Below are 24,228 nucleotides of genomic sequence, written 5' to 3'. Positions count from 1 at the left end.
ATGGTGCCATAAAGAACCCTGATCAAATTGTTAAAGCAACCCTTGCAGTTTTTAGCTTTCCTTACTGCTGTCTCGGAGTCGGCAACTATTGATTCTGTGATCCGAACAACCAAATCAGTAGATCTGAGGTGAATTAGCTATATCCCAAAAGAAGAACCTAGAACCAGGGACAGCTTAAAGAGGCTCTGTCACCAGATTTTGCAACCCCTATCTGCTATTGCAGCAGATAGGCGCTGCAATGTAGATTACAGTAACGTTTTTATTTTTAAAAAACGAGCATTTTTGGCCAAGTTATGACCATTTTTGTAGTTATGCAAATGAGGCTTGCAAAAGTCCAAGTGGGTGTGTTTAAAAGTAAAAGTCCAAGTGGGCGTGTATTATGTGCGTACATCGGGGCGTTTTTACTAATTTTACTAGCTGGGCGTTCTGACGAGAAGTATCATCCACTTCTCTTCAGAACGCCCAGCTTCTGGCAGTGCAGACACAGCCGAGGTCTCGAGAGATCACGCTGTGACGTCACTCACAGGTCCTGAATCGTGTCAGACGAGCGAGGACACATCGGCACCAGAGGCTTCAGTTGATTCTGCAGCAGCATCGGCGTTAGCAGGTAAGTCGATGTAGCTACTTACCTGCAAACGCTGATGCTGCTGCAGAATCAACTGTAGCCTCTGGTGCCGATGTGTCCTCGCTCGTCTGACACGATGCAGGACCTGTGAGTGACGTCACAGCGTGATCTGGCAGAAGCTGGGCGTTCTGAAGAGAAGTGGATGATACTTCTCATCAGAACGCCCAGCTAGTAAAAGTATTAAAAACGCCCCGATGTACGCACATAATACACGCCCACTTCGACTTTTACTTTTAAACACACCCACTTGGACTTTTGCAAGCCTCATTTGCATAACTACAAAAATGGTCATAACTTGGCCAAAAATCCTAGTTTTTTAAAAATAAAAACGTTACTGTAATCTACATTGCAGCGCCTATCTGCTGCAATAGCAGATAGGGGTTGCAAAATCTGGTGACAGAGCCTCTTTAACATTGGATATTGCACTGTGTAATACCACCTGGTGCACCCGTTAATATGGTGTACTGTCATACAGACTACAAACAACCATACGGTGCCTAATTGTCAGCATCATAGAATAATGGCAAAATAACAGAATAACACAGAAAATAACAGTACCATAAGTAAATTCCACCATACAGTACTAAAATAACACTAACATACATTGACAAAATAGTAGCTCCATACAAAAAGTCATCTAATAACATTGGTATGTCTAAATAATACTGCTATATAATTAATATTAAAGAAGACCTCCACTGGAAACACAACGTTCCATGTCTGCCTTTCCCACCTGACTGTATACCACACTCTACATTTCTTTTACGTATACTGTATTTACATTTTAAACTGCTGCCTTGTCTGTGCTTTAAAAACGCCTCCAACTTGATTCTTAGTTTTCCCCAGCTTTCTCTTCCTCTCTGATTTGCTATCAATCCAATAATGCATCAGCCCAGCATCACATTACCAGCTGAAGGCCATACCTTTTCTGCATGCCGGGGATACTGATTATCATTATCTCTATATTCTAAATAAGCTGAGAAATCATAAGTATACAGACAGGGAGGCTGCACTATATTCTTCTACATTATACCTGTGTGATAGGAACCTGTCTAAGAATAAGTGGTAGCTGATGATAGAAGTCTCTGTCCCACCCCCCTGTGCAAAACTAGTGTGGTACAGTAACTGCTGAAGCCTGTGATGGGTGGCACATAGCTCCCCATAGACTCAAGTGGAGAAAGTGTGTCACAGGGCCTGATTCACACTGCTGCTAAGCAACCATCCCAGTTTCACAAGTTTATATAGGGATAGAAGCTGTAAAGGATCTGCCAGGCACTACGTCTGTGGATACTCCCAGGATTAATCAATCGACACCTGAGGCCAGACCTCTTAGACTGACACCGGCTCCCACCAATCAGGGTGGTAGGCTCAGGAGTGAGAGAGCCTATCGCGGCCTGGTCAGTCAGAGTTAGCTCCGCCCCCTGTCCATTTATACCTGCCGTTTTCTCTTCCTCATTGCTTGTGATTCTTCTTGGTTTCCTGGCCCCACTGCTGCCTTGCTCCAGCCTGCTTCTGCCGTGCTTCAGCCTTGCTTCAGTTCCCGCTTATCCTGCTTCGCTCTGCCCCCGGCTTGCTTCCTGCTCCGTGTTCTGCGTTTGTATACTTCATTACATCCTGATCCTGACTGCTCGTTCACCACTCCGTTCCCTCACGGTGTTCCGTGGGCTACTGCCCCTTCCCTTGCTTGTTCCCTGTTTGTATCCCCTTGCACTTAGTCAGCGTAGGGACCGCCGCCAAGTTGTACCCCGTCGCCTAGGGCGGGTCGTTGCAAGTAGGCAGGGACAGGGCGGTGGGTAGATTAGGGCTCACTTGTTCCCTTCACCTCCTTCCGCCATTACACAATCACAAGCCCATACCTAGTCTACCATTTCTCCTACGCTGACGCTATCATGGACCCCCTTGAGACCCTGACCCAGCAGATGCAGGGTCTCTCCCTACAGATCCAGGCCCTGGCTCAGAGGGTCAACCAGTCTGACGCTGCCATAGTAGTACCCCTCACCTCACCTCTAGAACCTGACCTCAAGTTACCTGACCGGTTCTCAGGGGACCGTAAGACTTTTCTCTCCTTCCGGGAGAGTTGCAGACTTTACTTCCGTCTAAAACCTCACTCCTCAGGTTCCGAGAACCAGCGGGTGGGAATCATTATATCCCGACTCCAGGAAGGGCCCCAAGAGTGGGCCTTCTCCTTGGCTCCTGACGCCCCTGAACTTTCCTCCGTTGATCGTTTTTTCTCTGCCCTCGGACTCATTTATGAAGAGACTGACAGGACTGCCTTAGCCGAGAGTCAGCTGGTGACCTTACGTCAGGGTAGGAGACCTGTTGAGGAATACTGTTCTGATTTTAGAAAGTGGTGCGTAGCTTCTCGGTGGAACGACCCGGCCCTAAGGTGCCAGTTTAGGTTAGGATTATCTGACGCCCTGAAAGATCTGCTTGTTAGCTACCCCTCTTCTGACTCCCTAGACCAGGTTATGGCCCTAGCAGTACGACTTGACCGACGTCTCAGGGAACGTCAGCTTGAACGTTTCAGTGTTTTCCCCTCTGACTTCCCTGCGATCCCCCCCGAGGTCCCGTCTCCTCGCTCTTCCACGGAAGACTCGGGGGTACCTATGCAACTCGGGGCCTCCATGTCCCCTCGACAACGTAGAGAGTTCCGCAGGAAGAATGGTCTCTGCTTCTATTGTGGGGATGACAAGCATCAACTGAACACCTGTCCCAGGCGCAAGAATAAGCAGCCGGAAAACTTCCGCGCCTAAGTGATCATCGGGGAGGTCACTTGGGCGCACAGGTATTTCCCGTTAATATGAAACGCAATAAAATTTTGCTTCCCTTTCAGGTCTCGTTTGCTGGCCGGTCTGCCACTGGCAGTGCCTTCGTGGATTCTGGCTCATCTGCTAATATCATGTCTGTGGAATTTGCTATGTCTCTAAAAATGCCTTTTATTGATTTGCCTTATCCTGTCCCGGTAGTGGGTATCGACTCCACTCCTCTTGCTAATGGTTATTTTACTCAGCATACTCCTGTTTTTGAACTCCTTGTTGGCTCCATGCATTTGGAGCAGTGCTCTGTACTGGTGATGCAGGGATTATCGTCCGATCTGGTATTAGGTCTTCCCTGGTTGCAGCTGCATAATCCCACGTTTGATTGGAATACTGGGGATCTCACCAAATGGGGTAGTGAATGCCTGAAGTCATGTCTTTCGGTTAACTCTATTTCTCCCCGTGAGGAGGTAAACACGCTACCTGAGTTTGTTCAGGACTTCGCTGATTTCTTTTCTAAGGAGGCCTCCGAGGTGTTGCCCCCTCATAGAGTTTACGATTGCGCCATCGATTTGGTACCAGGTGCTAAGCTTCCTAAGGGTAGGATATTTAATCTTTCATGTCCTGAACGTGAAGCCATGAGGGAGTATATCCAAGAATGCCTGGCCAAGGGTTTCATTCGCCCCTTGACTTCTCCTGTAGGTGCTGGCTTCTTCTTCGTGGGGAAGAAGGATGGTGGTCTTAGGCCGTGCATTGACTATCGGAACTTGAATAAGGTCACAGTAAGGAACCAGTATCCCCTTCCTTTGATTCCGGATCTTTTTAATCAGGTTCAGGGGGCCCAATGGTTCTCTAAGTTCGATCTACGGGGGGCGTATAACCTTATCCGCATCAAAGAGGGGGATGAGTGGAAGACTGCGTTCAACACGCCCGAAGGTTATTTCGAATACCTGGTCATGCCCTTTGGGTTGTGTAATGCCCCTGCTGTCTTCCAGAATTTTATTAATGAAATTCTGATAGATTACCTGGGAAATTTTCTTGTAGTGTACCTTGATGACATACTGGTGTTTTCCAAGGACTGGTCCTCCCACGTGGAGCATGTCAGGAAGGTCCTCCAGGTCCTCCGGGAAAATAATCTGTTTGCGAAAACCGAAAAATGTGTGTTTGGGGTACAGGAGATACCATTTTTGGGTCAAATCCTCACTCCTCATGAATTCCGCATGGACCCTGCCAAGGTTCAGGCTGTGGCGGAATGGGTCCAACCTGCCTCCCTGAAGGCGCTACAGTGTTTTTTGGGGTTCACTAACTATTACAGGAGATTTATTGCCAACTTCTCGGTCGTCGCTAAGCCTCTTACGGACCTCACTCGCAAGGGTGCTGATGTCCTCCACTGGCCTCCTGAGGCCGTCCAGGCTTTTGAGACCCTCAAGAAGTGCTTTATCTCGGCCCCCGTGCTGGTTCAGCCCAACCAAAGGGAGCCATTTATTGTGGAGGTTGACGCGTCCGAGGTGGGAGTGGGGGCCGTCTTGTCCCAGGGTACCAGCTCCCTCACCCATCTCCGCCCCTGTGCTTACTTCTCTAGGAAGTTTTCGCCCACGGAGAGTAACTATGATATTGGCAACCGCGAACTTTTAGCCATTAAATGGGCTTTTGAAGAGTGGCGTCACTTCCTGGAGGGGGCCAGACACCAGGTAACGGTCCTTACTGACCACAAGAATCTGGTTTTCCTAGAATCTGCCCGGAGGCTTAATCCTAGACAAGCTCGATGGGCGCTATTCTTTACCAGATTTAACTTCTTGGTTACCTATAGGGCTGGGTCCAAAAATATTAAGGCTGATGCACTGTCACATAGTTTCATGGCCAATCCTCCTTCTGAGAAGGATCCTGCTTGTATTTTACCCCCTGGTATAATCGTTTCTGCCACTGATTCTGATTTAGCCTCTGACATTGCGGCTGATCAAGGTTCAGCTCCCGGGAACCTCCCTGGGGACAAGCTGTTTGTCCCCCTGCAATACCGGCTAAGGGTACTCAGGGAAAACCATGACTCCACACTATCTGGTCATCCTGGCATCTTGGGTACCAAACACCTCATTACCAGAAACTATTGGTGGCCTGGGTTGCCTAAGGACGTTAGGGCTTACGTCGCCGCTTGTGAGGTTTGTGCTAGGTCCAAGACCCCTAGGTCCCGACCTGCGGGCTTACTACGTTCTTTGCCCATTCCCCAGAGACCTTGGACCCATATCTCTATGGATTTTATCACCGATTTGCCTCCATCTCAGGGCAAGTCGGTGGTGTGGGTGGTAGTAGACCGCTTCAGCAAGATGTGCCACTTTGTGCCCCTTAAGAAACTACCTAATGCCAAGACGTTAGCTTCTTTGTTTGTTAAACACATTCTGCGTCTCCATGGGGCCCCAGTCAATATCGTTTCTGACAGAGGGGTACAATTTGTTTCCTTATTTTGGAGAGCTTTTTGTAAAAAGTTGGAGATTGATCTGTCCTTCTCCTCCGCCTTCCATCCCGAAACTAATGGCCAAACGGAAAGGACTAATCAATCCCTGGAACAATATTTAAGGTGTTTCATCTCTGACTGTCAATTTGATTGGGTCTCATTCCTTCCCCTCGCCGAATTTTTCCTGAATAACCCGGTCAGTAACTCGTCAGGGGTCTCCCCGTTTTTCTGTAATTTCGGGTTTAATCCATGGTTCTCTTCCGTTTCTCCTGGTTGTTCCAATAATCCCGAGGTAGAGGACGTTCATCGGGAACTGTGCACAGTCTGGGCCCAGGTTCAGAAGAACCTAGAGGCGTCGCAGAGCATACAAAAGATTCAGGCTGATAGAAGACGTTCTGCCCACCCCCGGTTTGTCGTCGGGGATCTGGTGTGGTTGTCGTCTAGGAACTTGCGCCTTAAGGTCCCGTCCAGGAAGTTTGCTCCCCGATTTATTGGGCCTTATAAGGTCATTGAAGTCCTCAACCCTGTATCCTTCCGTCTGGAGCTGCCCCCATCCTTTCGCATACACAACGTCTTTCATGCCTCCCTCCTTAAACGCTGCTCCTTGTCCTGGTCCCCCTCGAGGAAACCTCCTGTTCCCGTTCTCACCCCTGAGGGGGTGGAATTCGAGGTGGCCAAGATCGTGGACAGTAGGATGATCCAGGGCTCCCTCCAATACCTGGTCCATTGGAGAGGATACGGGCCGGAGGAGAGGACTTGGGTACCTGCTCGAGATGTTCACGCTGGGGTATTGGTCAGGAGGTTCCACCTTCTCTTCCCCACTAAACCGGGTCCTCTTAGTAAGGGTCCGGTGGCCCCTCATAAAAGGGGGAGTACTGTAAAGGATCTGCCAGGCACTACGTCTGTGGATACTCCCAGGATTAATCAATCGACACCTGAGGCCAGACCTCTTAGACTGACACCGGCTCCCACCAATCAGGGTGGTAGGCTCAGGAGTGGGAGAGCCTATCGCGGCCTGGTCAGTCGGAGTTAGCTCCGCCCCCTGTCCATTTATACCTGCCGTTTTCTCTTCCTCATTGCTTGTGATTCTTCTTGGTTTCCTGGCCCCACTGCTGCCTTGCTCCAGCCTGCTTCTGCCGTGCTTCAGCCTTGCTTCAGTTCCCGCTTATCCTGCTTCGCTCTGCCCCCGGCTTGCTTCCTGCTCCGTGCTCTGCGTTTGTATACTTCATTACATCCTGATCCTGACTGCTCGTTCACCACTCCGTTCCCTCACGGTGTTCCGTGGGCTGCTGCCCCTTCCCTTGCTTGTTCCCTGTTTGTATCCCCTTGCACTTAGTCAGCGTAGGGACCGCCGCCAAGTTGTACCCCGTCGCCTAGGGCGGGTCGTTGCAAGTAGGCAGGGACAGGGCGGTGGGTAGATTAGGGCTCACTTGTTCCCTTCACCTCCTTCCGCCATTACAGAAGCAGCAAGAAAAATAACTGGTGAAAGTCTGACACATGGAATACCATAATGCTACACATGGGAAAGTTTTGTTTTGGCCCGAGTGTCCCTTTAAGATTCCTAGTGGTCACAAGTTTAGTGTTCCATGCCATAGGTGGCGCCTCCTTGAGCATGGACAGATGAGGCACCCTCTGCAACTGCAGACTATGGAGACAAAGGAAGAGGAAAAGAATAGTGATAAAATAAAAGAGAGATACTTAGTACACACACAGAGAAAAAAATATAGAAATGTAGGAATCAAAGAGATAGATAAAAGGAAATCTTAATGAACAAAAAGACAGACGGGCTATTTCAGATCACATATCAACAGATAAAAGCTATAGCACATATAAGTAGACACAGAATAGAAATAAATCCAGAAAATTAGGTCAGAAACTGACAAGCATAGGACATTGAAAGCAATAGTTATTGTCTGTTCAGTCACAGTAGATAAAGCTCCTTCCTCTCGATCACTGACCTCCTTGCACCACTCTCTCAGGAGTTACCCAGGAAAAAGATTAGTCTCTTTGGCAAAAACACACTGTTCCAAAAAACAAAACAATGATCAATGCTGAAAAAGCTTAGGCTTCCTCAGTTTTCCCTTTGGCTATTAAATAGGCTTACTGCATTATTAGCTTCTTAAAAAAAGAAAATACATATTTGTAATAGTGAGAGGCTTTCGTTTTAAAAATCTAACTCCACTTAGAACTAGATAATTCTGGCTTGCAAGCAGATGAGCCCAATCCCCTCCCGAAATAATACACACAGAGGTCCAGGACTACTGTTTGCATGGCCTTTATACTAAATGGGTGCTTTAGCTTTCCCTAAATAATAAAGTCAATATTCCAGGGGTGGGATCCAACCGGTTCTCCCTGGTTCAGCCGTTCTTGAAATCACAGTCGTTTTGCTCAGATTCTGTAGAGTAGCATTGGTGCACCACCTACTTACAGCGGCCACTGACAGCTCATGAATTCCTGGAGTCTCTTGCTCCCCTGCACTGTGATCATGCTGTGGCCGCCATTGCTGACCTGCCCATTAATTTGGATAATGAGGAGAGAGGTAATGTATCTATTAGTTTTCTATTGGCTTGCAGCTTAGGTTATCAATCAGGAGGGCACTCAAGGAAGGCATATTGGGAATAAAGTAAATTGGAATTAGTGGGCAGAGTTTAAAAGGGTAGGCTGGCTGTTTGTATATAAAGGGGTGGGAAGCAGGGCTAATCCTTTCTGCCTTTATACAAGGCTAAGTAGTTAGGAGCAGTACCACAGAACCCTAGGTAAGCTTAAAATTGCAGTCTTTCTCTCATTTGTTTGTGCCTCCCCCCACACAAAAACTAGTAGCCTCACTGTATCCCTGCTACACCTCACCAACTGGCTCCTTGCTGTTCCTGCTGCCAGCATAGCCAGGTTAGCTAAAATGTCAACGTTTTCATTTTTTTTGTTTCCCCCATCTTCTGGTGCCTACTGTTTATGCTACTGCCTCATTGTCCCTGATGTAGTCTACACACCATCCAGATGTCTCTCCACTCACCAAGTGCCTTGCTGTCCTTGGTGATGCACTTGTGTAGTACTAACATTTTGTGAAGGGCGTGATGTGCGGCACTCTGATTTTTTTTTGGGCACATGTGGCACTGATTATGTGTGGCACTGACTATGTGTGGCACTGTTATATTTAGGAGGCACAGTGTGTGGCGCTATTATAATCAGCTAGCATAGTGTGTGGTGCTATCATATTTAGGGGGCACAGTGTGAGGCCCTATGAGGATTATGTCTTAGTATAGAGGGTAAGGATGTGCTTCAATAGTAAGTAACATTAGCGGAAAACTCTACAGAGACGAGTTGTGGCCGAGAGAAGTTGTAATGATGGTCTTGTCTGAATGGAGAGGAAAAAAGGAATGAGTCCAATCAGAGGAGATGTCATCTGTGAGTCACTTAAAGTCATTGTTTATTCTCACTCTTTTGACCCCACAGATCAAAAGCCCAGTCCCCAGTTCATTATAGATCCAGAACGCATTATGATCGCTGCCCAAGCTGAAGTGGTAGACATTCCCCGAGGGAAGACCTACGTACCCCCTAAACAAAGGGATTGTGTTCTTCGCTGGGGTCATGCCTCCAGGGTTTCTGGGCACCCTGGCATCAAAAAAACTCTCAATTTGATTAGCCATCAGTACTGGTGGCCTTCCATGTCCCAAGATATTAAAGACTTTGTTTCAGTCTGCTCCACCTGCTCTCAGAATAAAGTCTCCCATTTAAGACCTGCCGGTCTTTTGCATCCTGTACCCGTGACTCTCCCTGGTCGCACATTGCCATGGACTTCATTACTGATCTGCCAAGTTCTGCTGGGTGTACCTTGATATTGGTAGTCGTGGATCGCTTTTCCAAAATAGCGCATTTTGCACCCCTTTCAGGCCTCTCGTCATCTTCCCGACTGGCAACACTGTTTATCAAGCACATGTTTCGCCTTCATGGTCTTCCTAAACATATTGTTTTTAATAGAAGAGTACAGTTCACATCCAAGTCCTGGAGAGCCTTGCGCAAACTGCTGGAGGTCAAACTTGACTTCTCTTCTGCTTACCATCCCCAATCCAATGGTCAAGTAGAGCGGATAAATCAAATACTTGAAAGTTTCCTCAGGAATTTTGTGTCTCCATGACAAGACGACTGGGCAAGTCTACTTCCATGGGCCGAATTTGCCTACAACAACCATACGGGGGAATCTACCCACTCTTCTCCTTTCTATTTGGTGTATGGCCAGCACCCAGAAATACCTCTACCAGTTTCTGTACCTTCTGAGGTTCCAGCTGCTAACATGATCCACCGTGACTTTGTACATATATGGCAGGAGGCCAACGACTCCATCCACAAAGCTGTAGCTAGGTTCAAGAGAAACGCGGATAAAAAACGCAGGATACCGCCGCAGTTCTTTCCTGGGGATAAAGTCTGGCTGTCCACCTGGTACATACATCTGAAGACTCCTTGTTACAAACTGGCTCCTCGTTTTCTGGGCCGTTATGAGATAACAGAACAAATCAATCGAGTAACTTTCAGACTTCACCTTCCTCAGTCTCTGAAAATTTCTAATTCTTTCCACATTTCTCTGCTGAAACCTACTATAGTCAACCGATTTTCCCAGAAAATTCTTGCCCATCCTGCTCCTGCGGCTGATGCCGAGTTTGAGATTAAAGAGATCCTAGATGTCAAAAGAACATGGGGGAGATTGTGGTACCTGGTGGAGTGGAAAGATCCTGAGGAGAGATCATGGGAGCCTGTGGAGAATGTCAACGCCCAAGCTCTCATCAAGGACTTTGAATGAAGGTTCCCAAGCAAGCCAAAAAAGAGGGGGCATAAAGGGGGGGGTACTGTAACAGCTGCCGCGCCATTCCCCACCTCTTCCACTGTTTCTGCTCCGGTTTCTGCGCCCTCCATTCCCTCATGCTCGTCCCGAGCTCCACTTACCCGACCCCGATGCTCTGCAGACTCTGGGTGACATCAGGTAAGTGCCTCTCTCATTTTCCTCCGCGGTCGTCATCAACGATGTGCGGCTGCAGCCACTAGAGGGTGCGTACGCTGACTCTTCCCTTCTTAAATGGCCAGCACGTGTAAAAATGCCAAGATTTCCTATTTAAGGATCGTCCTCACTCAGATCCTTGCTTGTTCAACCAAGTTATCCCCGTGAGCTTCCCTGTTCCCAGTTTCCCTGATACCTTGTCTTCTGCCTTTGTCTGGACTTCCCGTTTTGACCTCTGCCTGTACTTGTACTGTCCTTGCCTGCTGCCTGCCAAGACCTATTGCTATCCATTCCCGTTACGACGTCTGCTGCCTGTCCTGACTTCTGGCCTATCCATCCAACTGCCTCTAAACCCGCTGTGCCAAGTGTTGCCCTGGGTTACAAGCACCATCTCCCAGACGACACAGAGGATCCGCAAACAAATCGATGAGAACCGTTATAGTGTGTGTATATATGTATACATGTCTCCTGTGTGTGTGTATGTATGTATACATGCCTCTTATGTGTTTGTGTGTGTATACATGCCTCCTATGTGTGTATATGTATATATTCCTCCTGTGTGTGTGTATATGTATACGTGTTTGTGTGTGTATATGTATAGATGCCTCCTATGTGTGTATATGTATACATGCCTCCTGTGTGTGTATATGTATACATGCCTCCTGTGTGTGTATATGTATACATGCCTCATGTGTGTGTATGTATGCATGCCTCGTGTGTGTATACTGTATATGTATACATGCCCTCTATGTGTGTGTGTATATGTATACCCGCCTCCTGTGTGTGTGTATATGTATAATGCCTCCTGTGTGTGTTTGTGTATATATATATATAACTGCCTCCTGTGTGTGTATATGTATACATAGCTTCTGTGTGTGTGTGTGTGTGTGTGTGTGTATATATGTATTCATGCCTCCTGTTTGTGTGTGTATGTATACATGCCTCATGTGTGTGTGTGTATATATGTTTACATGCCTCCTGTGTGTGTCTATATGTATACATGCCTCCTATGTGTGTATATGTATACATGCCTCCTGTGTGAGTGTATATCTATACATACCTCCTGTGTGTGTGTATGTATACATGCCTTGTGTGTGTATATGTACACATGCCTTGTGTGTGTGTGTGTGTGTGTGTATATGTATACATGCCTCGTGTGTGTGTGTGTGTGTGTGTGTGTGTGTGTGTTTGTAAACATGCCTCCTATGTGTGTGTCTGTGTATTTGTATACATGCCTCCTTTGTGTGTGTGTGTGTGTGTGTTTGTATGCATGCCTCCTGTGTGTATATATGAAAGCATGGTTTCTGTGTGTGTATATGTATACATGCCTCCTGTGTGTGTATGTATACATGCCTTCTGTGTGTGTGTGTGCGTGTGTGTGTATATGTATGCATGCCTCGTGTGTGTGTGTGTGTGTGTGTGTGTGTGTATATATATATGTATACATGCCTCCTATGTGTGTGTATATGTATACGTGTCTGTGTGTGTATATGTATACATGCCTCCTGTGTGTGTATATGTATACATGCCTCCTGTGTGTGTGTGTGTGTGTGTGTCTGTGTGTATATATATATGTATACATGCCTCATGTGCGTGTGTGTGTATGTATGTATGTATGTATGCATGCCTCCTGTGTGTGTTTGTGTATATATATATAACTGCCTCCTGTGTGTGTATATGTATACATAGCTTGTGTGTGTGTGTGTGTGTGTGTGTGTGTGTGTGTGTATATATGTATTCATGCCTCCTGTTTGTGTGTGTATGTATACATGCCTCATGTGTGTGTGTGTATATATGTTTACATGCCTCCTGTGTGTGTGTGTGTGTGTGTGTGTGTGTGTGTGTGTGTGTGTGTGTCTATATGTATACATGCCTCCTATGTGTGTATATGTATACATAGTTACATAGTTACATAGTTAGTATGGCTGAAAAAAGACACATGTCCATCAAGTTCAACCAAGGGAAGGGATAAGGGAAGGAAAAATTTCTACACATAGGAGCTAATATTTTTTTGTTCTAGGAAATTATCTAACCCTTTTTTAAAGCCATCTACTGTCCCTGCTGTGACCAGCTCCTGCGGTAGGCTATTCCATAAATTCACAGTTCTCACTGTAAAGAAGCCTTGTCGCCTCTGCAGCTTGAACCTTTTTTTCTCCAGACGGAGGGAGTGCCCCCTTGTTTTTTGAGGGGGTTTTACAAGGAACAGGATTTCACCATATTTTTTGTATGTGCCATTAATATATTTATATAAGTTAATCATGTCCCCCCTTAGTCGTCTTTTTTCAAGGCTAAATAGGTTTAATTCTTTCAATCTTTCCTCATAACTTAAATTCTCCATGCCCCTTATTAGCTTTGTTGCTCTTCTTTGTATTTTTTCCAACTCCAGGGCATCCTTTCTATGAACTGGAGCCCAGAACTGAACTGCATATTCTAGATGAGGCCTCACTAATGCTTTGTAAAGTGGCATTATTACATCCCTGTCCCGCGAGTCCATGCCTCTTTTAATACACGACAATATCCTGCTGGCCTTTGAAGCAGCTGATTGACACTGCATGCTGTTATTGAGTTTATGATTTACAAGTACACCCAGATCCTTCTCAACAAGTGAATCCGCCAGTGTAGCGCCCCCTAGGACATATGATGCATGCAGGTTGTTGGTACCAAGATGCATAACTTTACATTTATCTACATTAAACTTCATTTGCCAAGTGGACGCCCAAACACTTAGTTTGTTTAAATCTGCCTGTAATTCATGAACATCTTCCATAGTCTGAACTATATTACATAGCTTGGTGTCATCTGCAAAAATAGAAATAGTGCTATTAATCCCTTCCTCTATATCATTAATAAATAAGTTGAATAATAGTGGTCCCAGCACTGAACCCTGGGGTACACCACTTATAACCGGGGACCATTCAGAGAAGGAATCATTGACCACAACCCTCTGGATACGGTCCTTGAGCCAATTCTCAATCCAATTACAAACTATATTTTCTAAACCTATAGTCCTTAATTTACCCATTAGGCGTCTATGGGGGACAGTGTCAAATGCCTTTGCAAAGTCCAAAAACACTAAATCCACAGCGGCCCCTCTGTCTAGACTTCTGCTCACCTCTTCATAAAAACAGATTAGGTTAGTTTGACAACTTCTGTCCTTAGTAAAACCGTGCTGGCTGTCACTTATAATGCTATTTATTGTCACATAATCCTGTATATAGTCCCTCAATAGCCCCTCAAACATTTTCCCCACGATGGATGTTAAGCTTACTGGTCTATAATTACCCGGGGAAGACCTAGAGCCCTTTTTGAAAATAGGCACCACATTTGCCCTGCGCCAGTCCCTTGGCACTATACCAGTCACTAGAGATTCTCTGAATATTATGAAAAGGGGGACAGAAATAACTGAACTAAGCTCTTTAAGAATTCTAGGGTGTAACCCATCTGGTCCCGGGGCCTTGTGCACATTTATTTTATCTAATTTAGCTTGGACCATCTCTACATTCATCCAATTCAGTATATCAACTGATATATTAACAGCACTGGCACCGGCTACATCAGCTGCTCTTTCTTCTGTTGTATATACAGAGCTAAAGAACCCATTTAGTAACTCTGCCTTCTCTTGATCCCCTGTGATCAACTCCCCATTACCATTATCTAGGGGTCCTACATGTTCAGACCTTGGCTTTTTTGCATTTATATGCTTGAAGAATTTTTTAGGATTTGTTTTACTATCCTTGGCCACCTGCCTTTCATTTTGTATTTTTGCTAATTTTATTAAATTTTTACAGATTTTATTAAGCTCTTTATATTTTACAAAGGCTACAGCTGTACCCTCAGATTTGTATTTTTTAAATGCCCTTTTTTTGTCATGTATTGCCCCTTTCACAGAAGGTGTAAGCCATGTGGGGTTTAATTTGAGTCGTTTATACTTATTACCTGTAGGAATAAATTTTGCACTATAATAACTCAAAGTAGATTTGAAAATCTCCCATTTATCATTTGTTCCATTATTTGACATTAGTTCTTCCCAGTCTATATCCTGAATTGCAGCCCTCATCCTGGGGAAATTGGCTTTCTTAAAATTAAATGTTTTTGCCCTCCCAGCCTGCGTTTGTTTTTTACAGTATAGGTAAAATGTAACTATATTATGATCACTGTTACCGAGGTTTTCACGAACATTGACATTCCCAACAAGATCTGCATTATTAGAAATGACCAGATCCAACAGAGCTTCACCTCTAGTCGGGTCTTCCACAAACTGGCCCATAAAATTTTCCTGCAACAGGTTGAGGAAATGTCTCCCCTTTGCAGTTGAAGCCGAACCATGACACCAATTAATATCCCGGAAATTAAAATCTCCCATTATCACTACAGTACCCGCCTGTGCAGCCCGCTCCATCTGTTTATATATCTGACCTTCCATCTCCTCAGTTATATTGGGGGGTCTATAGATTACACCAAAAGTAATTTTTTCAGTGTTTACCTCCCTTTCTAGTTCCACCCACAAGGTTTCAACCTCCTCACAGTCTTGACCCACTATTGTCTCTTTCACACTCGCCTTCATATCACTTCTCACATACAGACATACACCACCACCTTTCCTATTTGTCCTGTCTTTACGAAAAAGTGTAAAACCCTGTAGATTTACAGCCCAGTCATGTGAAGAGTCCAGCCATGTTTCAGCAACACCAACTATATCTATATTTTCTTCCAGTATCAAGGCCTCCAGCTCCCCCATTTTGCTTGCTAGACTTCTTGCATTTGTGAACATACACTTTAACTTGCCTGTCAGTTTTTCACTTTTATTATCAGAAATGTGATTTGACATTAATCGGTCCTTTTTATTTACACTGATGTTTTGTAACGAAAGGATCTCCTTATCTTGTTGTCTAGCCCTCTCCCCACATTCTGTTTCTCCCCCCACCAATATAGTCTGATCCCTCTCTAACCTGGCTACCCCTTTTTTTTCTACATTGACCTCCCTCCTCAGCCCTAGTTTAAATACTCCGCCACCCCAGCTAGAATTCTCTCCCCCAGCACAGCGGACCCCCTTCCATTTAGGTGCAAATCATCTGCAGAATACAGTTTGTACCCCAATGAAAAGTCAGCCCAGTGCTCTAGGAACCCAAATCCTTCTCCTCTACACCAAGACTTCAGCCATGCATTTAACTCCCTAAGCTCCCGCTGTCTTTCCTGTGATGCGCATGGCACAGGCAGTATTCCTGAGAATACAACCTTGGAGGTCCTTCCCTTCAGCTTGTAGCCTAGTTCTTTAAAATTATTCTTAAGGCTCCTCCACCTACCATTTATTCTGTCGTTGGTACCGACATGGACCACGACAGCTGGATCATCACCAGCCCCTCCCAGCAATTTGTCCACCCGTTCCACCACATGCCGAACCCTGGCACCAGGGAGACAGCAAACCATTCGGTTGAGGCGGTCTTGGCGACAAATTATTCTATCCGTCTTCCTGATTATAGAATCCCCTACAACTATCAATTGTCTTGGCTTGCCTGCATTACCATCCCGCCGACTACTAGCTGGGCTGTTCTCCCGGCTGTTAGGGAGATCAGTATCCACTAGGGCTGCCATTTCTGAGACTGACACCCTCGCATCATCACCCAACCTGGCAATTTTGCTTGGAATGCCAGAAACCGGATCGGCCTTCCTTGTCTTTGACCCCTTTCTACTGCCCCTAACTACATTAACCCAGCTACTTACCTGATCCTGCTCACCCATGTCTTCACCCTCCAGTTCTAACCCACTAACTGCATGCTCTGTGAGCAGCAAGCTCCGCTCAAAATTGTCTATCCTCCTCAGTGTTGCATTCTGCTCCTCCAGATCTCTAATACGAGCTTCCAGGTGAACAACATGCTCACATCTGCCACAGAGATATTCACCCTGGAACTCCGGCTCCAGTCGTGTATACATATGACAAACTGTGCACTGAAGAAAACCTCCAATCTTGCTATCCATTATCCAAGTTACACCAAAACAGCGAACAATTGTCAAAGAAAAAGAAGAGTACTTACTGGGGCTTCAACTCCTCTTTTCAACTCCGGTTTTAGAACTCCACTTAGTTCACAAGCCACTTAAACCACCAAGCTCAGAAAGAGCAAGCTCAAAATGAGGTCTGATGACTAATTTATACCACCTGTGTCCAGTTAACCCCTTCCCCCTCGTCAACTGCTCAGCTGGAACGAAACTGCAAGGGAAAAAAAAAAAAAAAAAAAATTTACAATTTTTTTTTTAAATTGTGTGAGTTTTTGCTATCTTCTATTTGCTAGCAATCAAAACAGATTCACAAACACAGAAATACAGCAACACAATACAGAAGTACAGCAACACAATCCGGTTTTAGAACTCCACTTAGTTCACAAGCCACTTAAACCACCAAGCTCAGAAAGAGCATGCCTCCTGTGTGAGTGTATATCTGTACATACCTCCTGTGTGTGTGTATGTATACATGCCTTGTGTGTGTATATGTACACATGCCTTGTGTGTGTGTGTGTGTGTGTATATGTATACATGCCTCCTGTGTGTGTGTGTGTTTGTAAACATGCCTCCTATGTGTGTGTCTGTGTATTTGTATACATGACTCCTTTGTGTGTGTGTGTGTTTGTATGCATGCCTCCTGTGTGTATATATGAAAGCATGGTTTCTGTGTATGTATATGTATACATGCCTCCTGTGGGTGTATGTATACATGCCTTCTGTGTGCGTGTGTATGTGTGCGTGTGTGTGTGTGTGTATATGTATGCATGCCTCCTGTGTGTGTGTGTATATATATATATATATGTATACATGCCTCCTATGTGTGTGTATATGTATACGTGTCTGTGTGTGTATATGTATACATGCCTCCTGTGTGTGTATATGTATACATGCCTCCTGTGTGTGTGTGTGTGTGTGTGTGTGTGTCTGTGTGTATATATATATATTTATACATGCCTCATGTGCGTGTGTGTGTATGTATGTATGTATGTATGCATGCCTCCTGTGTGTGTATATGTATACATGCCTCCTGTGTGTGTATTTGTATACATGTCTCCTATGTGTGTATATGTACAGTGAAGGAAATAAGTATTTGATCCCTTGCTGATTTTGTAAGTTTGCCCACTGTCAAAGACATGAACAGTCTAGGATTTTTACTCTAGGTTAATTTTACCAGTGAGAGATAGATTATATAAAAAAAAACTGAAAATCACATTGTCAAAATTATTTATATTTATTTGCATTGTGCACAGAGAGATAAGTATTTGATCCCCTACCAACCATTAAGAGTTCCGCCTCCTCCAGACCAATTACACGCTCCAAATCAACTTGGTGCCTGCATTAAAGACAGCTGTCTTACATGGTCACCTGTATAAAAGATTCCTGTCCACAGACTCAATTAATCAGTCTGACTCTAACCTCTACAACATGGGCAAGACCAAAGAGCTTTCTAAGGATGTCAGGGACAAGATCATAGACCTGCACAATGCTGGAATGGGCTACAAAACCATAAGTAAGACGCTGGGTGAGAAGGAGACAACTGTTGGTGCAATAGTAAGAAAATGGAAAACATACAAAATGACTGTCAATCGACATCGATCTGGGGCTCAATGCAAAATCTCACCTCGTGGGGTATCCTTGATCCTGAGGAAGGTGAGAGCTCAGCCGAAAATTACACGGGGGGAACTTGTTAATGATCTCAAGGCAGCTGGGACCACAGTCACCAAGAAAACTATTGGTAACACATTACGCCGTAATGGATTAAAATCCTGAGGTGCCCGCAAGGTCCCCCTGCTCAAGAAGACACATGTACAGGCCCGTCTGAAGTTTGCAAATGAACATCTGGATGATTCTGAGAGTGATTGGGAGAAGGTGCTGTGGTCAGATGAGACTAAAATTGAGCTCTTTGGCATTAACTCAACTCGCTGTGTTTGGAGGAAGAGAAATGCTGCCTATGACCCAAAGAACACCGTCCCCACTGTCAAGCATGGAGGTGGAAACATTATGTTTTGGGGGTGTTTCTCTGCTAAGGGGACAGGACTACTTCACCGCATCAATGGGAGAATGGATGGAGCCATGTACCGTCAAATCCTGAGTGACAACCTCCTTCCCTCCACCAGGACATTAAAAATGGCTCGTGGCTGGGTCTTCCAGCACCACAATGACCGAAACATACAGCCAAGGCAACAAAGGAGTGGCTCAAAAAGAAGCACATTAAGGTCATGGAGTGGCCTAGCCAGTCTCCAGAACTTAATCCCATCCCATAAAAAAATTATGGAGAGAGCTGAAGATCCGAGTTGCCAAGCGACAGCCTCGAAATCTTAATGATTTACAGATGATCTGCAAAGAAGAGTGGGCCAAAATTCCATCTAACATGTGCGCAAACCTCATCATCAACTACAAAAAACATCTGACTGCTGTGCTTGCCAACAAGGGTTTTGCCACCAAGTATTAAGTCTTGTTTGCCAAAGGGATCAAATACTTATTTCTCTGTGCACAATGCAAATAAATATATATAATTTTGACAATGTGATTTTCTTTTTTTTTTTTTTTTTATATAATCTATCTCTCACTGGTAAAATTAACCTAGCCTAAAAATTCTAGACTGTTCATGTCTTTGACAGTGGGCAAACTTACAAAATCAGCAAGGGATCAAATACTTATTTCCTTCACTGTATATATACATGCCATGTGTGTGTGTATGTATGTGTGTGTATATGTATAGATGCCTCCTTTGTGTGTATATGTATACATGCCCCCTGTGTGTATGTGTGAATATGTGTATACATGCCTCCTGTGTGTGTATGTGTATACATGCCTCATGTGTGTGTGTATATATATATATATATATATATATATATATACTTGCCTCCTATGTGTGTTTGTATATATACATCCCTCCTGTTCGTGTTTATGTCTACATGCCTCTTATGTATGTATGTATGTATGTATGTATGTACACTACCGTTCAAAAGTTTGGGGTCACCCAGAAAATTTTGTGTTTTCCATGAAAACTCACACTTATATTTATCAAATGAGTTGCAAAATGACTAGAAAATATAGTCAAGACATTGACAAGGTTAGAAATAATGATTTTTATTTGAAATAATAATTTTCTCCTTCAAAATTTGCTTTTGTCAAAGAATGCTGTATTTGCAGCAATTACAGCATTGCAGACCTTTGGCATTCTAGCTGTTAATTTGCTGAGGTAATCGGGAGAAATTTCACCCCATGCTTCCAGAAGGCCCTCCCACAAGTTGGATTGGTTTGTGCACTTCTTGCGTACCATACGGTCAAGCTGCTCCCACAACAGCTCTATGGGGTTGAGATCTGGTGACTGCGCTGGCCACTCCATTTCAGATAGAATATCAGCTGCCTGCTTCTTCCCTAAATAGTTCTTGCATAATTTGGAGGTGTGCTTTGTGTCATTGTCCTGTTGTAGGATGAAATTGGCTCCAATCAAGCGCTGTCCACAGGGCATGGCATGGCAAAATGGAGTGATAGCCTTCCTTATTCAAAATCCCTTTTACCTTGTACAAATCTCCCACTTTACCAGCACCAAAGCAACCCCAGACCATCACATTACCTACACCATGCTTGACAGATGGCGTCAGGCACCCTTCCAGTATCTTTTCAGTTGTTCTGCGTCTCACAAATGTTCTTCTGTGTGATCCAAGCACCTCAAACTTAGATTCGTCTGTCCATAACACTTTTTTCCAATCTTCCTCTGTCCAATGTCTGTGTGTTTTTGCCCATATTAATCTTTTCCTTTTATTAGCCATATGGCTTTTTCTTTGCCACTCTGCCCTGAAGGCCAGCATCCCGGAGTCACCTGTTCACTGTAGACGTTGACACTGGCGTTTTGCTGGTACTATTTAATGAAGCTGCCAGTTGAGGACCTGTGAGGCGTCTATTTCTCAAACTAGAGACTCTAATGTATTTGTCTTGTTGCTCAGTTGTGCAGCGGGGCCTTCCACTTCTCTTTCTACTCTGGTTAGAGCCTGTTTGTGCTGTCCTCTGAAGGGAGTAGTACACACCGTTGTAGGAAATCTTCAGTTTCTTGGCAATTTCTCGCATGGAATAGCCTTCATTTCTAAGATCAAGAATAGACTGTCAAGTTTCACATGAAAGCTCTCTTTTTCTAGCCACTTTGAGAGTTTAAACGAAAGCACAAATGTAATGCTCCAGATTCTCAACTAGCTTAAAGGAAGGTCAGTTTTATAGTTCCTCTAAACAGTAGAACTGTTTACAGCGGTGCTAACATTATTGCACAAGGGTTTTCAAGTATTTTCTAATCATCCATTAGCCTTCTAACACAGTTAGCAAACACAATGTACCATTAGAACACTGGAGTGATGGTTGCTCGAAATGGGCCTCTATACACCTATGTAGATATTGCATTAAAAACCAGACGTTTGCAGCTAGAATAGTAATTTAGCACATTAACAATGTATAGAGTGTATTTCTGATTAATTTAATGTTATCTTCATTGAAAAAAACTGTGCTTTTCTTTCAAAAATAAGGAAATTTCTAAGTGACCCTAAACTTTTGAACGGTTCTTAGAAATGAAGGCTATTCCATGCGAGAAATTGTCAAGAAACTGAAGATTTCCTACAACGGTGTGTACTATTCCCTTCAGAGGACAGCACAAACAGGCTCTAACCACAGTAGAAAGAGAAGTGGGAGGCCCCGCTGCACGACTGAGAACAAGACAAGTACATTAGAGTGTCTAGTTTGAGAAATAGACGCCTCACAGGTCCTCAACTGGCAGCTTCATTAAATAGTACCCGAAAAACGCCAGTGTCAACGTCTACAGTGAAGAGGCGACTCTGGGATGCTGGCCTTCAGGGCAGAGTGGCAAAGAAAAAGCCATATCTGAGACTGGCTAATAAAAGGAAAAGATTAATATGGGCAAAAGCACACAGACATTGGACAGAGGAAGATTGGAAAAAAGTGTTATGGACAGACGAATCCAAGTTTGAGGTGTTTGGATCACACAGAAGAACATTTGTGAGACGCAGAACAACTGAAAAGATGCTGGAAGGGTGCCTGACGCCATCTGTCAAGCATGGTGTAGGTAATGTGATGGTCTGGGGTTGCTTTGGTGCTGGTAAAGTGGGAGATTTGTACAAGGTAAAAGGGATTTTGAATAAGGAAGGCTATCGCTCCATTTTGCAACGCCATGCCATACCCTGTGGACAGCGCTTGATTCGAGCCAATTTCATCCTACAACAGGACAATGACCCAAAGCACACCTCCAAATTATGCAAGAACTATTTAGGGAAGAAGCAGGCAGCTGGTATTCTATCTGTAATGGAGTGGCCAGCGCAGTCACCAGATCTCAACCCCATAGAGCTGTTGTGGGAGCAGCTTGACCGTATGGTACGCAAGAAGTGCACATCAAGCCAATCCAACTTGTGGGAGGGCCTTCTGGAAGCATGGGGTGAAATTTCACCCGATTACCTCAGCAAATTAACAGCTAGAATGCCAAAGGTCTGCAATGTTGTAATTGCTGCAAATAGAGCATTCTTTGAAGAAAGCAAAGTTTGAAGGAGAAAATTATTATTTCAAATAAAAATCATTATTTCTAACCTTGTCAATGTCTTGACTATATTTTCTAGTCATTTTGCAACTCATGTGATAAATATAAGTGTGAGTTTTCATGGAAAACACAAAATTGTCTGGGTGACCCCAAACTTTTGAACGGTAGTGTACGTACTGAGCTTAATTCTGGTCCTGTATTTATGTACTGAGCTTGTTTTTGTTGCTGTATACATGTACTGAGATGTCTTTGTGCTGGTAATACATAGATGTGCTGAGCTTGGTTCTGGTGCTGTATTAATGTACTGAACTGTCTTTTTGCTGGTATTACATAGATTTGCTGGGTTTGGTTCTAGTACTGTATTTATGTACTGAGCTGTATTTGTGCTGGTATTACATATATATACTCAGCGTGGTTCTAGTACCGTATTTATGTACTGAGCTTGCTGATTGCCATGTATCTATGTGTTTTGCTTGGATTTAAAACTATATTGGTACAGTTAACACTAAACCTTTGTATTTAGGCTGTGGCGTGCTGTGTGCGCCAAACATATCATGCAGTGCACACATTAACTGAACAGGCTGGGCACGCTTATGAATATGCGTATACAGGTCTTTAAGTAATGGATAAGTGTAATGTAGTGAGTGTGTTATTAAATTCATAATGTTGCAAATGAGTTTTTAAATACTAAGTAGGGAGGGTATACGTTTGGAAATGTATAGGATATTACTGTTATGTACATAGATATCTATTTAGATTTCATATTAATTCATAATGTCTTTGGATAATTGTAATTAGTGTAGGAATCATTTTGTGTGGCATCCCGCACGCAAAGTAGAGAACCTGTTGTTAAAAATTTTAATCCCACCCCTGAATTGTTCTGCAAGGTTAAAACTCCTTGAGCCAGCAAAGCAATAACTTCATGTCAGTGCTACAGGGACAGCTACAGAAACTAAGGTCATAGATTACCAGGACAGATCTAATATGATAGCAGTGAGGAAAAAAATACAATGATAGATTTTTCTTAATAAAGGGGAATTACCTGCAAAAAAAAAAAAAGCCAGATACAGCATGCACATGGTCATCTAGAACAACATTCATAATTCTGCAAACATTTGAAATCTGCTAGCCACCTCTGCTAGTTCAGTGTCTATACAATACATGCTCTGCGGATTTTCATTCTGGACATGGCTGTGTCATATATTTCCATATTGTAGGGATCAGTAATACTGTACACCTATGTCTCTCCAATTATAAATACTGTGTCTAAATCCATGGGAAAAAAATTGTGGCATTCTTTAAATGCATGCTGTATTATGGAGGTATTCTCCCCAAGGGAAGAATACGGAATCTTATGGTGGCATTTTAAGCACCAGCTGTGTCCTGCCGTACTGGCCGTTAGGGATGTCACGATACCAGAATTTGGACTTCGATACCGATACTTCGTTTAGTATTGCGATTTCGATACCAATTTCGATACTTTTGCCAACAGTAATAAAAAAAAAAATCTTCCGTTTTCTGAGGTGAGGCGCGATGTGTGATGAATTTTGAACGCGCCTCACATTAATAGTAATTAATCCCATCATGTTTCTCAGTCATAATGGGTTAATGTGCGAGGTACATGATGGGGTTAATTACTATTAATGTGAGGAACATGGAGGTTAAATTCATCGCACCTCGCGCCTAACATTAATAAGTGATAGAAAGGTGTGTTTATTTAATTTTTTTTACAGCGTACAAATCATAAATGATGCAAAAAAATTGTTGTGCGCGCCATTACGGAATGTGTATATTTTATGTATTGAGTCTTATTTTAATGTTTATTCTAAAAAAGGTGACTGTGTATTTTTTTTTAAATTTAACAATACTTTGTTT

The sequence above is a fragment of the Rhinoderma darwinii genome, chromosome 2 (genome assembly GCF_050947455.1).
Source record: "Rhinoderma darwinii isolate aRhiDar2 chromosome 2, aRhiDar2.hap1, whole genome shotgun sequence".
Classification (NCBI taxonomy): Eukaryota; Metazoa; Chordata; class Amphibia; order Anura; family Rhinodermatidae; genus Rhinoderma; species Rhinoderma darwinii.
This window is presented reverse-complemented; position numbering follows the sequence as displayed.